The sequence below is a fragment of the Argopecten irradians genome, unplaced genomic scaffold (assembly GCF_041381155.1).
Source record: "Argopecten irradians isolate NY unplaced genomic scaffold, Ai_NY scaffold_0094, whole genome shotgun sequence".
Lineage (NCBI taxonomy): Eukaryota > Metazoa > Mollusca > Bivalvia > Pectinida > Pectinidae > Argopecten > Argopecten irradians.
Genome location: NW_027187561.1, coordinates 37,714 through 56,719, shown reverse-complemented (window position 1 = coordinate 56,719; position 19,006 = coordinate 37,714). Strand labels below are relative to the sequence as shown.

General features: G+C 32.9%; 1 pseudogene; it reads left to right on the top strand.

The window, feature by feature from the left end:
- Positions 1–2,736: 2,736 nt before the first annotated feature.
- On the top strand, positions 2,737–19,006 carry LOC138311719 (uncharacterized; annotated as a pseudogene).

Genomic DNA, 19,006 nt, shown 5'->3' with positions numbered 1-19,006 from the left:
AGCCATGAAAATAGAGAAGCAAAAATTACCATGTTTGCAGATGATACACAACTTTATAATGAAAATGACCAATCCATCACACATGCCTTTGAAATTTTGAAATTATATGAAAAGGCGTCTGGTGCAAAAATAAACTACGAAAAAAACTGAAGGTTTATACATTGGGGCTTCCAGAAATAAAAATCCAACTTTTGACTTAATTAAATGGACTAAAACAAATGTCAAAACTCTGGGAGTCCATCACGGGTATGATATTGATGATGATAAAATATGGAGAACAAAAATTACAAAACTAGAAAATGTATACATATCTGGAAGACAAGAAATCTTACATTCAAAGGAAAAATACTTATTATCAAAACCTTTATAATATCTACGATAGGATATGAAATTGAAGCTCGAGGAATTCCCCAGAAATATGTACAAGAATTGAACAGCCTCATTTGGAACTTTCTGTGGGATTGGAAAACACATCAATTAGATAGAAAGATATGTTGTAGTAATATAGAGTATGGAGGTATGGGAATGATAGACATTGAAACCTTCATACAGTGTAAACAGTTAAAAAACAATTTTCAAAATACTCCATTCAAATTTGGATAAATGGAGTATTATTGGTAAACATTTTTTTAAGAAAATTGGACGAGTTTGGTTATGAATACTTTCTGTGCTCCTGCTCAGATCTAAAAGGCATAATCAATGAACAAACAATTTCTAAATTTTATTTAAATTGTCTAAAGGCATGGTCCAAATTTTTAAGTCAAGTACAAATACAGGTATACAGTAAAACTGATGTACTTAACCAAAATCTCTTTGGTAATATTCATATTCAATATCAGGGTAAACCGCTTTACTTCACTTCTTTTCTAAAAAGTGGCATGAAAAAAGTTTCAGATATTTGGATATTGAAAATAATGATTTCATAGTAAATGAGAGACTTTTCGAAAAACTTGTATCTAGGAGAAACTGGATAGCTGAGTATGCTCAGATAAAAAAATCAATTCCAAGAAATTTTATTAGAATTGTAAAGGAAGATAACCAAGAGATTGTAGATACTCAAGCATCAAATCCGAAACAAATTATATCCATTAATGACAATTTTGAACTGCTACTTAGACAGAAATGTAACACTAAAACAATGAATTCAAAAGATTTTAAAATCCAACTGATACAACAGGTCATGTTACCAAACAATAGACCAAAAGCAGAATCTAAATGGGAAACTGAATTTCAAAGAACATTTAATTGGAAAATAATTTGGACAAACAGTTTAGGTAAAATGACAGCAACAAACAACAAGATAAAATAATTTAACTGGAAATGTTTGCACAAAATTATTTACACTGAATATAAATTAAGAATCATGAACAGATCCAATGGTAAATGTCACATGTGTAATAACCAGATAGAAACACAAAGTCACATGTTCTACCACTGCCCGTTCGCAACACAGTTATTTCAGTTAATATGTGATTTATTAGCAAATTTGATCGACACACGTTTAGAAGACAAGGACATTTTGATTGGTGTAGACAACGATGAAAATCCGTTTGTCAGTACAATAACTTTCACTTTTAAGGTTCATGTAATGGCTTTAAACAGTGATATTTTGCAAGCCTAAAACTCATTACTGTGCTGCAATTGAACAGAACTAATTTCATTAATTGTTGGTATATACCCTGGCTAACTGTCAGTCTTACTGTTGATATGTAATTTGTGAAGCTGCGTGTAAAATACAGTAAAATATGAGAAAAATGTATATTTCTGGAGAAGACATAGAACTCGTGTGAATTGCATTGATGGAACCAAATAATCATGCCATTGTGTTCAGTTGTGAATATGCCAGGTACTCCAACAGTTTGTTTGGCAAAATCGGACCAGCAAATAGCGCAGGAGCCTAGTGTAGTAAATGCAAATGGCTGCTATAAATGGCGGATCGAAAATATCGCATATAAGAAGCCATCTCAATTGATACAAATGTTTTTATAGACACCATAAGGTACTCTGAACATAACAAGAAGACTCTTCACGAAAAAAAATAGTTCAAACAATCTGTTTGGGGCGAAAAATGCAAATTTCCGGAAAGAGCCTCAAAGTCCACATTTTAACTATTTTTTTCGTAAATATTCTTCTTGTCATGTTCAGAGTACCTTATAGTGTATATAAGAGCACTTGTATCAATTAAAATAATTTTTAGGCTTGCAAAATATCACTGTTTAAAGCCATTACATGAACCTTAAAAGTGAAAGTTATTGTACTGACAAACGGATTTTCATCGTCGTCTACACCAATCAAAATGTCCTTGTCTTCTAAACGTGTGTCGATCAAATTTGCTAATAAATCACATATTAACTGAAATAACTGTTTGCGAACGGGCAGTGGTAGAACATGTGACTTTGTGTTTCTATCTGGTTATTACACATGTGACATTTACCATTGGATCTGTTCATGATTCTTAATTTATATTCAGTGTAAATAATTTTGTGCAAACATTTCCAGTTAAATTCTTTTATCTTGTTGTTCAACAGTAAGACTGACAGTTAGCCTATGGCAAGCCGTTTTGATATTTAATACATAATAGCTTAAGTTAAAAAGTTATTTAGCTTAAGTTGAAAAGATTTCAACTTAAGTTAAAAAGATTTCAACTTAAGTCAAAAAATGGTTTTTTGCATTATCACTTTTTTCACTTAAGTCAAAAAAAAATCTTTTTGACTTAAGTTGAAATCTTTTTGACTTAAGCTGAAAAAAGTGATAATGCAAATAAACCTTATTCAACTTAAGCTGAAAAAATCCGGTTGTAGATAAGTAAAGCGTATTTCCAATATTCCACCTGCCATCCCCTTATATTTATAATGGGTTAGGCTAGTCCATCTGTGTTCCCGACAAGCTTGTACAGCCATATTGCGAAAAAGAAAATGGCCGACGACGTGCTATCAGCAATTCAGAGAAATATTCGAACGGTATCAAATCAACTACTTCAAGGTAATCCCAACAGGCATCACCTTAGAGACATTATTAGACACTCCAAGGAAAACTTAGACCGTGTTTCCTCCACAGATGCTTTACAGTTTGTCGATGTCCACGCTGCCCTGGATGATTTGTTAGCTCTCGTCGATCGCGATCATTCCACATCTGCCGAACAAGGTTCCGCCGTTGAAGAAGTACAACTTGAAGAAACGAGTAAGTTCTTTATTAGAATGATATTGTTTTTACTCAAATATGATCATCATATCACCCAACGACTGCTAGAACCACCGTATCAAACGTTTTTCACGTTTTACTTTTTGATAGGATTTTCAAAACTGGCGCTGCGCATGCGTCCTAGACCAACTCAAAACAAAAACACAATATTTGGAAAAAAAATAAATTAAAGATGTTCCACCGCTGACAAATGGTATTTTTTCACTATCAAAAACAGTAGCAGACGATTTAGTAATTTTCTTCAGTTAAAAAAGTTACTTACTTTACACCATTGAAAAGTTTGAGCTTCTTATTTTACTTGAAGTTAAAAAAAATATGAAAAATAATTAATTGCATCCTGAAAATATTCCGTGTCACTATATCCTATATAGAATGAAGTACTGATTGCGCATGCACCAAAGGCAAAATTAGTTATTTTATATTATTTTTTTGTGTTAATTAGACATATATATATACACGATTAAACACCAATTATTGTTCAAATGATGAATATCATTTATGCTCTGTCGGCGGTGGAGCATCTTTAAAGCGGCTAAAAGCGGTATTAGCCCTTATCTTAGCTGGTGCTCAGAAAAGATTTGATAATAATTCCAACCAAGATAAATATATGGGATAAATATGGGCTATCTACAAATTAAAGCCGCTTTTTAAAAGGTTTTAAGGGGGAACAAGGCTCAAATTTTACATTTTTTGTCACCTGCTAAAAATATTAAATATCCGTATTAAGTTTTGTTTTATATACAATCAATTATTTTTGCATGATGATGTGCAGTGTATAGGTATATCAAGTTATCAACAATATTATAGTAAGAACTGTGTCCCTTTGGCCTATATTTTCCATTAAAACATTTTTTCACAATCATTGTCATTTTTACAGTTGTCCTCGAAAAAAATCCATAACAGTAACAAATCCATACTCCAATTGGGGTATAATACTGTAGTTTGCGTATAATACGCAAATTGGTGGTTTACTGTAACGTCTTACTTTCTGAAGCGGGTCGTCATTTCATGAGCTGTCATTTTTTTTAAAATGAAAATTTACATTTCCTCAAAATCTTCTGTCCTTAAAACAAGGACTAGACATCATGAAATTAGTAAGCTTTGTCTTTACATTCATATTTCTTTTGACTCCATAAGACAAGTATATTTGTTGAGAAAAACAGTTTTTATTCTGTAAAGAGAGAGTGACGAATCCTTCATACATATAAATCCTTTACAGCTAGTATAAATGAAAATATTTGTGTTTGCTACAATAATTTTCAGTCAAAGTATGAAAATACATTAAAAAAGAATTGAATATGTCTGAAGTGTCATATTTTTCGTTACGCACCATCTCACTTATTTAAACAGGTTAACGTTGTGGACACTCTCGCATAATTTTATACTACTTAAAATTATTATATAAATGATCCCTCAAAATACAGGACTGCTATATATACTTATATTATAATATTACTCAAATGCAGGACTATCCCGCATATATAGGAGTGTCCCCAACCTGATAAAATAAATACTTCTGAACTAGCTAGGTTATGTTCTGTGAGGTTCTGAATATGGATATGTTTTCATTTAACCTTACAATTAATAATACATTAACCTATAAATACTAGGTAGATCTTGTTTAACTTGTAACTCAGTTTACCATTTTTTATTTTTTTCTATTGATATAGGATCACACAGAGCACGTGGCCGTCCTTCAAAAGAAATTGACCTCCAGTTTGTGAAAACGCAGCTTCAACATGGCTTCACTGCTAAGGCAATTGCACATCAACTGAATTGCAGTCCGGTGTCATGTGGGATTTGTATCCCCCATAGGATATGTACCCGGATACAAATCCTATGCATAGGATATGTATCCGGGTACTAAAACAGGCCATAGGATAAGTATCCGGATACAAAATGTGGCCATAGGATATGTATCCCCCCCATAGGATAAGTATCCCCCCCAGAAAAAAAATCTCAAAATTCGCATACTAGTAAAATTCAAAAGGAAAAAGTTTGAAAAGAAATATATTTGCAAAATACATATTTAAAACTGCTGGTTTTATCAATTCTTGTTTGTTTCTTATTTTTTTTTTTTTATTTTCCAGTAAAACTGAATAATGTGTATTTTTAAACAGCATGCAGACTCATAACATTGTTGAAATAAACAATAATTATTGACATTGATTGAAAAGTATATCAATTAAAAGAAAACAATACCCTGGTATCACCTGAGGGCACTGTTGGCATGCGGCTATGATAGTTAGATGGGGAATCTGTCTTGGGTGGCAGAATGTTGTTTTAAGCATTATCACCTGGAAATGACCTGTTCACACAGGTAGATATCATAGGATCAGGTAAAACAATACAATTACAACTAAAAGTCATTGCTGAGAAGAACCTGAAGCTGGCAACATGGAGATAGAAGTGATTAATCAATACATCGAGTTTCTTCAAAGTCCAACAGATAAGAGAAAATGGCCACAGCATGTACTTGTAAGTATTTTTATTATATCATAGATTTAACATGCATAAATAAATAAGCAGATCAAATTCCATATGAGTCAATATAAGAAATTGTCACTTTTTGATAGAGAAAAACTTCTTTTATCGGCGCGAACATACCATACAAGTATTAATAGCTATATACAGTATGTTTACAATTGTATAACTGAGCGAGAAATAATTAATTGTGATAAAAAAATAATAGCTCAATTTAAAAAAAAATAATAACTTAATTTTTTTCTGTCCTAGTAGTTTTTACAATTAAAAAAAAAATAAGTAGATAAAAAAGATGTCATGATCAAGCTAGGCCATTTTTGGAATAAGATATATTATAAATAATTCTTGTTAACTTTAGAAATGATTCTTCTAAAAACACCACTATGAACATTTTATTTTATGATTTGGACAGCAAGTTCAATATTTTCCATAGAAATCTCCTGAGAAACTTTGAAAGTTAGTGAAAGAATTTCAATATTTCATTATTTGAAAATTTTCTTAAGTTTAAATCATTGACAAAAATATATTGATTTTTTATTATTTAGGAACAGCTAGGTTATAAAAGTAACAGGAACTATATACGAGTCCAAGATTGTATATTTCTCATACAATCAACAGCATCCTTTAAAGCACCCTAAATTTAAAAGAATTAAGTAAATATCAAATTATACAAATCAGTAAGTGTATCCATGAACGTAACGTAATCATAAATGGTATAGGTATGAAATCTGATACAGCTATAACTATCACTATAAAGTTTATATTTATGGTATCATGATGGAAAAATCATGTGTTTTAATTATATTACTAAAAACTTCTGTGCTATATATTACTTAACTTTTGCACCAGTACTTTGTTTATACTAAAGAAATATTTCAAATGGTGAATTAAATGTTTAATTGCCATACATTCTTCTACATTGATCTATTGATCTTATTTGACTTTAAATGAAGAAATAATTTGATCTAAAAATGTCATGGAATTTCTATGTCAGCTGTATTGATACTCAATAGTGGATATCATACATGTATGCATGCAACTGTAAAGGATCAAAGCGTCCAAAATTGCATCTTTTTATCAAATATTTTACCAATAACTTATCTTGTTTCTATTTCCTTCTTTAATAATGGTTGATATGAATAAATTAATGAAAATATCAAAAAAAAAAAGAACTCTTAATGGAAATAAGACAATTTATGATAATGACCCATTCAGACATGCGCAAAGATATGATTTTTTTCAATAAAATTACTAGGTATGAGATTAATTAGAATTAATAAATCAAGAATAATGATTTAATAATTATCATTATAAGTCATTTATACGAATTATTCTCGTCATGAATTTCATTGTATTGGATAAACTATAGTCAATATATATATAGTCATGTTTTAAGTATTTCACAAACCTATATTAGATAAGACAATTATCTATAGTCGTAGGACAAGTATAACCCCTAATCTATGTCAGATAAGTCAATATCTATAGCCATAGGATAAGTATCCCCCTCACCTATGTCAGATAAGTCAATATCTATAGCCATAGGATAAGTATCCCCCTCACCTATGTCAGATAAGTCAATATCTATAGCCATAGGATATGTATCCCCCCTAACCTATATCAGATAAGTCAATATCTATAGCCATAGGATATGTATCCCCCCTAATCTATATCAGATAAGCCAATATCTATAGCCATAGGATATGTATCCCCCCTAACCTATATCAGATAAAGTCAATATCTATAGCCATAGGATATGTATCCCCCCTAATCTATATCAGATAAGTCAATATCTATAGCCATAGGATATGTATCCCCCCTAATCTATATCAGATAAGTCAATATCTATAGCCATAGGATATGTATCCCCCCTAACCTATATCAGATAAGTCAATATCTATAGCCATAGGATATGTATCCCCCCTAACCTATATCAGATAAGTCAATATCTATAGCCATAGGATATGTATCCCCCCCTAACCTATGTCAGATAAGTCAATATCTATAGCCATAGGATATGTATCCCCATAACCTATATCAGATAAGTCAATATCTATAGCCATAGGATATGTATCCCCCCTAACCTATATCAGATTATAAGTCAATATCTATAGCCATAGGATATGTATCCCCCCTAACCTATGTCAGATAAGTCAATATCTATAGCCATAGGATATGTATCCCCCCTAACCCATGTCAGATAAGTCAATATCTATAGCCATAGGATATGTATCCCCCCTAACCTATATCAGATAAGTCAATATCTATAGCCATAGGATATGTATCCCCCCTAACCTATATCAGATAAGTCAATATCTATAGCCATAGGATATGTATCCCCCCCTAATCTATGTCAGATAAGTCAATATCTATAGCCATAGGATATGTATCCCCCCTAATCTATGTCAGATAAGTCAATATATATATAGCCATAGGATATGTATCCCCCCTAACCTATATCAGATAAGTCAATATCTATAGCCATAGGATATGTATCCCCCCTAACCTATGTCAGATAAGTCAATATCTATAGCCATAGGATATGTATCCCCCCTAATCTATGTCAGATAAGTCAATATCTATAGCCATAGGATATGTATCCCCCTAACCTATATCAGATAAGTCAATATCTATAGCCATAGGATATGTATCCCCCCCTAATCTATGTCAGATAAGTCAATATCTATAGCCATAGGATATGTATCCCCCCTAATCTATATCAGATAAGTCAATATCTATAGCCATAGGATATGTATCCCCCCTAACCTATATCAGATAAGTCAATATCTATAGCCATAGGATATGTATCCCCCCTAACCTATATCAGATAAATCAATATCTATAGCCATAGGATATGTATCCCCCCTAACCTATATCAGATAAGTCAATATCTATAGCCATAGGATAAGTATCCCCCCTAACCTATATCAGATAAGTCAATATCTATAGCCGTAGGATATGTATCCCCCCTTATCTATGTCAGATAAGTCAATATCTATAGCCATAGGATATGTATCCCCCCTATTCTATATCAGATAAGTCAATATCTATAGCCATAGGATATGTATCCCCCCTAACCTATGTCAGATAAGTCAATATCTATAGCCATAGGATATGTATCCCCCCTAATCTATGTCAGATAAGTCAATATCTATAGCCATAGGATATGTATCCCCCTAACCTATGTCAGATAAGTCAATATCTATAGCCATAGGATATGTATCCCCCCTAACCTATGTCAGATAAGTCAATATCTATAGCCATAGGATATGTATCCCCCCTAACCTATATCAGATAAGTCAATATCTATAGCCATAGGATATGTATCCCCCCTAATCTATGTCAGATGAGTCAATATCTATAGCCATAGGATATGTATCCCCCCTAACCTATGTCAGATAAGTCAATATCTATAGCCATAGGATATGTATCCCCCCTAACCTATGTCAGATAAGTCAATATCAGATAAATCAATATCTATAGCCATAGGATATGTATCCCCCCTAACCTATATCAGATTATAAGTCAATATCTATAGCCATAGGATATGTATCCCCTCTAAGCCATGTCAGATAAGTCAATATCTATAGTCATAGGATATGTATCTCCCCTAACCTATGTCAGATAAGTCAATATCTATAGCCATAGGATATGTATCCCCCCTAATCTGATATTGACTTATCTGATATAGGTTAGGGGGATACATATCCTATGGCTATAGATATTGATTTATCTGATATAGTTTAGGGGAGATACATATCCTATGACTATAGATATTGACTTATCTGATATAGGTTAGGGGGGATACATATCCTATGGCTATAGATATTGACTTATCTGACATAGATTAGGGGGGATACATATCCTATGGCTATAGATATTGACTTATAATCTGATATAGGTTAGGGGGGATACATATCCTATGGCTATAGATATTGATTTATCTGATATTGACTTATCTGACATAGGTTAGGGGGGATACATATCCTATGGCTATAGATATTGACTTATCTGATATAGGTTATGGGGGATACATATCCTATGGCTATAGATATTGACTTATCTGACATAGATTAGGGGGGATACATATCCTATGGCTATAGATATTGACTTATCTGACATAGCTTAGGGGGGATACATATCCTACATAGATTAGGGGGGGATACATATCCTATGGCTATAGATATTGACTTATCTGACATGGCTTAGGGGGGATACATATCCTATGGCTATAGATATTGACTTATCTGACATAGGTTAGGGGGGATACATATCCTATGGCTATAGATATTGACTTATAATCTGATATAGGTTAGGGGGGATACATATCCTATGGCTATAGATATTGATTTATCTGATATTGACTTATCTGACATAAGTTAGGGGGGATACATATCCTATGGCTATAGATATTGACTTGACTTATCTGATATAGGATTATGGGGGATACATATCTATGGCTATAGATATTGACTTATCTGACATAGATTAGGGGGGATACATATCCTATGGCTATAGATATTGACTTATCTGACATGGCTTAGGGGGGATACATATCCTATGGCTATAGATATTGACTTATCTGATATAGGTTAGGGGGGATACATATCCTACGGCTATAGATATTGACTTATCTGACATAGATTAGGGGGGATACATATCCTATGGCTATAGATATTGACTTATCTGATATAGGTTAGGGGGGATACATATCCTATGGCTATAGATATTGACTTATCTGACATAGATTAGGGGGGATACATATCCTATGGCTATAGATATTGACTTATCTGATATAGGTTAGGGGGGATACTTATCCTATGGCTATAGATATTGACTGGACATATCCTATGGCTATCGATATTGACTTATCTGACATAGATTAGGGGGGATACATATCCTATGGCTATAGATATTGGTTTATATGATATAGGTTAGGGGGGATACATATCCTATGGCTATAGATATTGACTTATCTGACATGGGTTAGGGGGGATACATATCCTATGGCTATAGATATTGACTGATATGACATAGGTGAGGGGGATACTTATCCTATGGCTATAGATATTGACTTATCTGACATAGGTTAGGGGGGATACATATCCTATGGCTATAGATATTGACTTATCTGATATAGGTTAGGGGGGATACATATCCTATGGCTATAGATATTGACTTATCTGACATAGATTAGGGGGGATACATATCCTATGGCTATAGATATTGACTTATCTGACATAGATTAGGGGGGATACATATCCTATGGCTATAGATATTGACTTATCTGACATGGCTTAGGGGGGATACATATCCTATGGCTATAGATATTGACTTATCTGACATAGGTTAGGGGGGATACATATCCTACGGCTATAGATATTGACTTATCTGATATAGGTTATTGACTTATCTGACATAGGTTATGGGGATACATATCCTACTGCTATAGATATTGACTTATCTGATATAGGTTAGGGGGGATACATATCCTATGGCTATAGATATTGACTTATCTGATATTGACTTATCTGACATAGGTTAGGGGGGATACATATCCTATGGCTATAGATATTGACTTATCTGACATAGATTAGGGGGGATACATATCCTATGGCTATAGATATTGACTTATCTGACATAGATTAGGGGGGATACATATCCTACGGCTATAGATATTGACTTATCTGATATAGGTTAGGGGGGATACATATCCTATGGCTATAGATATTGACTTATCTGACATAGGATGGTTAGGGGGGATACATATCCTATGGCTATAGATATTGACTTATCTGACCTAGGTTAGGGGGGATACATATCCTATGGCTATAGATATTGACTTATCTGACATAGGTTAGGGGGGATACTTATCCTATGGCTATAGATATTGACTTATCTGATATAGGTTAGGGGGGATACATATCCTATGGCTATAGATATTGACTTATCTGATATAGGTTATGGGGGATACATATCCTATGGCTATAGATATTGACTTATCTGACATAGATTAGGGGGGATACATATCCTATGGCTATAGATATTGACTTATCTGATATAGGTTAGGGGGGATACATATCCTATGGCTATAGATATTGACTTATCTGACATAGGTTAGGGGGATACATATCCTATGGCTATAGATATTGACTTATCTGATATAGGTTAGGGGGGATACATATCCTACGGCTATAGATATTGACTTATCTGATATTGACTTATCTGACATAGATTAGGGGGGATACATATCCTATGGCTATACATATTGACTTATCTGATATAGGTTAGGGGGATACTTATCCTATGGCTATAGATATTGACTAATCTGACATAGGTTAGGGGGGATACTTATCCTATGGCTATAGATATTGACTTATCTGACATAGATTAGGGGGGATACATATCCTATGGCTATAGATATTGACTTATCTGACATGGCTTAGAGGGGATACAAATCCTACCCGCTAAAGATAATTTCATTTTTTTAGAATGGTTCAAAATAATGCTAAAGGAAGAAATTAACTTGCGTTTACTTCAATTGATTTAATGGTTTATTGGGGAAAATTCTGAAGTCTATTATAAACCACACAACCAAAATTTCACACACATCAAAAACTTAAAGATGCTCCACCGCCAACAGAGCATAAATGACATTCATCGTTTGAACAGTAATTGGTGATTAATCGTGTATATATGTGTCTAAATAACACAAAAAATTATATAAAATAATTTATTTTGTCTTTGGTGCACGCACAATCAGTTCTTCATTCCATATAGGATATAATCCCACTGAATTTTTTCGGATGCAATTAATCATTTTTCATATTTTTAAATTAAAGTAACATTAGAAGCTCAAACTTTTCAATGGTGGTAATGGTGTAAAGTAAGTAGCTTTTGTAACTGAAGAAAAATACTAAATCGTCTGGTCCTGTTTTTGATAGTAAAAAAATACCATTTGTCAGCAGTGGAGCATCTTTAAGTAATTAATACTTATTTATCTTTTATTCCTTTATTGACAAATTATCTGGTGGTTTCATGAATAGATTATGTAAGGTTAATTTTATAAATTAGAAAATTGTTAGTGTTTAAACAGTTACTTATTTAAAAAGTTTTTTAGTTTTCAAATAATTGAAGATATATTAAAGTATATTAAATGAGCAATGCTGATTAATTAGTAAATAAGATTGCAGGTTGTTATTTCACAATGTAGATATAAATATTTTACACAAGTTAGGGGAGTGGAAAGTCAAGAACATTCATTTGTACTGTATATATATGAACTAAAATTATATAATTGCTAAAAGCTATAAACAATTGATTGTGATTATATGTTTTTTTCAATATTCTTTATTCATATATTTTTGATCAACAGATAAACTTGAAGTCATCAAGATTAAGACTCAATGATTTAATATAAACCTCCACATGGTCACCTGTCAAGCCTGGACACAAGCCTGTGTATTCTACATAAATATACCTCACATCTCATTCATGACAGGTACTCTGATGCCTCTGGCCTATAGGCCTATTGTCTTTGATGGATAAATTGTTGTGTAAGTGATAAGTAGACCTTACAGGTAATTGGTACCAGTTATAATACAATAAGTGAAAACCAATCTGCATAAAAGTTAACAACTTTCAAATCTGTCTTGCAATATATACATACATATATTTGTAACCACATAATTAAACTAATTAAACCCTTTTAATTAAACTAATTCATTGTACCAGTTTATGACAATAATAATGTAATTAGATATGATATATATAGTGTTAAAAATATAGTTAAAGATTTATTTGAAACCACTAGGTTGGATATAACCATTTATCATAAATTGCATACATTTAAAAACTTTTAAATCATTTCAACATGAATATTTAAAAGTACTTCTTTTAAGTTCTTCATTCTTAAAATAAAGTTATTTTTACTTTCTATGAGATAAAATCATTATTTTCAACTGTCATACGTAGATTAGGTTTGATGCCACTAGGGGCGGATACTTATCCTATGGGGGGGATACATATCCTATGCATAGGATAAGTATCCGGGTACATATCCTATGGGGGATACTTATCCTATGTGACAGCGGTACTTATATATAAGCTACTCAAGTCCCATGGCCTGTCAGTACGAGATTTGAAGTATTCAGATATTAGTGATGCTGACTTATACAACACAGTTGAGACTCTTCATAATTCTCATCCAAATTCTGGAAATGAGGTAATTGTCATTGAATTATGACATGCATATGTCTATCATTCTCTTCACCTACTAGCTTATCTGTTCTTTCTTAAAAGTAGTAAAAAAATGGGTTACAGGGATTTGAGTCAGTTTGCTAAATACATATATATATAACTTGCAACTGCTAAGTTAAAATCTTTGTTTTTTTTTTGTTCATTGTTATTACCTATGTGTTTTAATTCAAAAAATAATTTTTCAAAACTAAACATTATCATTAGTTCTGAAACAATAACAGAAATGCCAGCTGTTTAACCAGATCAGATTTGCCAAACTGCCATCTGATTAAACTACAGATCCTTATAAATATAACCTCTGTTAAATAGAGGATCTGACAACATCCCATAAGGGATGTATACTTAAAAATCACATGCATTTTCTACATCATGCTACATCAAATGAAATAAAACTATGTTTCTTCCAAGTATACAAATTCAATTAGCTTTGGGGCGTGATGACTACGTACACGAAAATAACTGTGACATTTTTTTTCAAACTATTTCTTCCCTCTGAGATTCACTGTCAAGAATTTGCAGGTAACAATTTGATTGGCCATTTCCAAAGGTCACCGTGACATGAACCCTAATAGGATTTTCTCAGATCCTCTATCAAACTTCGTGATAATAAGGATCTGTATTTTAATCAGATTGACCGAACTGTAACCACTTTACCCAGTGATTTACTTACTCAATAATATCAGGGCCTATATATACCTTTTCAATTTGGAAAACACTAAATTGCATCTTTTTTAAAACATGTATATTTTAGACTTTGAAGATAATTTGAGAAGATTTTTACATTAGATTGGGAAAATATAACAAAAATTACCGGAGAAGGGGCCTGTACTAGTCCCCAAATGTACCTAAAAAATCACTTTACCAGAAAATTAGGTTACAGCTGACTCAACTACCAACCTAGATTCCATAACAATTTTACATATATATATATATATATATATATATGTTTGACTATGTAGGAATTCCATTACTTTCAGAAGCATTTTTGACATATTAAATGTGTAACCTGCCAGTTATTGTATACAAGGCTTTTTCTCACTGCTTTTGGAATGGGGCCTGTGTCTTTGAATTTGGTAAACGTGCGACAAAACCAAGATTTGGGAAAATTATGAAATATGAAATAAAGCATAACAATAAAGATATATACTTTTTTGAAGCCAATTCACAAATATTTAAAGCCTTAACCAACTAAGTTCATGCAATATTTTTGGATAGTAATCAAGAAACTTTGATTTTGGGAAATTTTAGGGGTTGAATTGGGAAAAATTTAGAGGTTTTGCCATGGGGAATGGGGCCGATTTTCGGCCCCAAATCATGCTTGGAAAAAGCCCTGGTATAGCAATAATGGTAATAAGATAAAGGCATAAACAGAATTGTGATCTGATTATCCTTTCAAGCTCTGAATATATATGTCCCATTCACAGAAATCAGAATGCAATAGTGAACAATACTATTTCATTTGTAGACTGCAATAGTAAAAATTGTATGTGACTTAGACACCGATTATCATAAACATTTGGACACTATTGGTAAATACATTTTTTAAATACCTAGATGATGCATGGATTCTTGATGGCAGAAGGGATCCAAGTGCAAAGAAGAAGAGTGAGAGAAACCCTGACAGCAGTTGATCCCCCAGCTGCAGCCCAGAGGTGGAGTCAGTCTATACGTCGTCGAGTTTACCGTGTGCCTGTCCCCAACAGCCTTTGGCATATAGATGGACACATGCGTCTTGTTAGGTGAGCTCATACATCAAAAAACTTGTTGCTCACAATTGCTATTCAAAAATAACTCTTGTTTGACAGATCACTCAACATGTGTTTATTATCATAATGTTAAAACTCGTGTACTGTTTGCCATTACATAGTGGTGTCATGTGCATGCCAGTGGAGTAATTAATAATTCAAACCAACTTTTCTCTAGATGTGCGTGAGGAGTTGTGTGTGTGGGTGTGTGTGTGTGTGTGTGTGTGTGATAAAAAACAGAATAAGACTCTATATATATATATAGAATGCATGAGAAGGATTCTAATTGTGGATGAACAAATTATATCTAAGCTTACTGCTGTATTCTAAGAATGTATACGGAAAAAAAAATTGAAAAAGTTACAAAACTTTTCTCTAGAACTTTTCAAAACACTTGTTTTAAAACATGTTTACCTTGTTAGGTGCATGATATTGTCTGAAAAACAATTTAATCAGCTAGTCCAGTAGTTCAACTTAAGTGACACTGGCTCAGGTATGTGTATACCAAACAAATTGTTCCTGCTTTATTTAGCATACAATTTAGATTTCCAAGAGTAGAAAATATTTAACACTATCATAATTAATGATTATGGGATGGGTTAATATTTTTTATGTTTTATTTTTCATAAGGAATGTGTTGAACATTATTATTATTCTATATTTTGCTATATGATTTTGTAGTCACAGAATAAGTCTCATTGCATTGTCCCTTTTCAGAATTTTTTTTAAAACATAATTTATTATATATATTCTGCATTTGCCTATAACAGAATTATCTACCCTTGTGAGTAGGTATTGATTGACATTGTTTGCCATTGTAACGTTGTACTTTTCATAGAAAATACCGTGAATTTTGCCCACAAAATAAAAGACATCACAATGGATATGTACCCTCAAGGGAGCTAACTCTGTAATATGGAATATCCTATTGAAAGGAATTTTGGTCTTAAATCGATTTTTTCTTAATTTGCTTTGTTTGTTAAAGTTGACCTCAGTGTTTTTCCTGGGTATTTTGGGAAATTGCCACCTGGTGAAAATTGGGAATTTTTGTGCGATAAAAGTAGGAAATTGGGAAAATTTTTAACTGTGTTTATGGAAATTTTGGAAAAGGTAGAAATAAACAATTATCCTTCTCTAAGAAACAAGTATAAGAATGTATGCTAAAATACAATGTTCAGACTTGGGATTTCCAGATTTTTTTGGTTTCGTCACACAAAATACGCTTCAACTCACTGATTTGGGAAATTTAGACATAGATTTGGGAAAAAATAACAAGAAATACAATTGGGAATGGGGCCGAATTCCGGCCCCAAATATATAGGCAGGAAAAACACTGGACCTCAAGCTGTTTTGGAAATTTTTTTATGCTTATGTCTGTTAGCAAAGAAGAAAATGAACATATGAAGAAAGAAAGCATAATTGTAGGGAAAATTTATTGACAGAATTGAAACATTTTAATAAAATAAAGTCATCTTTTTAATTTGTAGATGGGGAATCGCTACACATGGGTGTATTGATGGATTTTCAAGACTGATCATCTATCTCAGGGCTGGAACAAATAACAAGTCAGCTACTGTTTTGAGACTTGTGGTTGATGGAGTATTAGAATATGGACTTCCATCACGCATCAGGGCAGATAAGGGAGGAGAGAATGTCCAGGTGGCGCTCTTCATGAACTTAATGAGGGAGGGAGAGAATGGCTGTCTCACTGGACGTTCTCAGCATAATCAACGTGTTGAACGGCTTTGGAGAGATGTCCACAAGGATGTAATTGAACATTTTTATAGGACCTTTTACGAATTAGAAGATGAGAAGGTACTTGACCCTGACAATCCGATTCATATCACGGCCATCCATCTTGTTTACTTGCCCGAAATCAATTCTGCACTAGATCGTATGAGGACGGCGTGGAACAATCATAGACTGAGGACAGAGAGAAATCGCTCTCCAAACCAGATTTGGTTTGAAGGTATGACAGATGAAAGATCTTTGGATCATACTCCTGTGAGGGAAATTTATTCAGGGAGTGTGATTAGAGACAGCATTGCAGAGAAATTGAATTCCTTTGGTTTAAGCCTTCAAGATGTTGAGCCAAGTAGTTCTAACCAAATTGACGATGGTGATCGTGTTGTGATTGAGAGACAACCGGTTTAGACTTAGTGGAGGACTTTGTTGAACGAGTAAGGAGGGAAGCCTCCAATAGTCCCAATATTGTATCTCTTCGGGAAAAATATTTGTTTTTCGTTTCGAGGATAAGTGACCATGATTTTAACAATTAACGTTGATGTATATATATATACCTTAATGCCTTTGGCTGACCATTAGAGTAGATGGGAAATATACAGAACATTATTTGATATTCATGATCACTGCGCAAGTATTAATGCTGTTTTTGATATCCGATGATCATGATATGTATCAAATCTCGGCCATTGACAATGCAATGTATATATGTAATATAGTTTTGGCCATGTACATAAATGTATATTTGCCATTTGCAAGATTTGGGACTGAAATTCGAACCCATTTCCAATGACATCAAATAATTTTTTTTTCCAAATTCAAGCCTTAAATATCCCAAAATTGAAATTAAATCATCCAAAAATTTTGTATGAACCAAGATAGTTAATTAAGGCTTGAATATTTTTGTATTTACTTAAAAAAGAACATAAATTTAAACTACAATGGAAATATTAAGGGCTGTTCCAGAAAAACATATATAGTAGGGGGGGGAAGGGGGGGAAGGCACTTTGAAATTGGGAGACCCACAGATAGAAGCGATTTTCAATTTTGTTGACCCCTCCACATATCTCTTTTTTTGTGAACGAGACTATGGCATAGAAGCGATTTAATTTTTTGTTTTGTTCCAACATTTATTTTTATTTACATATTTTAATTTCTAGCATCACCGAATAGTCCTTGGACAAAATTGCGCTGTTTATGGTGCAGTGAACTATTGTTTGATGTGCTGCATCTATAACTAAATTTGTACAAAGGTACAATCTTCCTAGAACTAGTGGAAAATCTGTTAAAGATACCGAAGTGTTGCACAAGGGTAATGCAAGAGTATGCGTAGACATCTGGACATTCACACTTAGCTTGTGAAATGCCACTTTTTCCTCGACTTAATACCAGTGAACCTAAATAAAGATCTATTGATGACAAATGTATTTTACCAAAACTGTTTCTCTGTACCATTGCCAAGTTTGATTGAATATAATATGTTTTAAATAAATAGTTATTTTTGTAGTCAGGATGACTGATTTGTATTTTCTTATGTCATTAATGTTTTAAAGAAACCTTTACATTTAACTCAA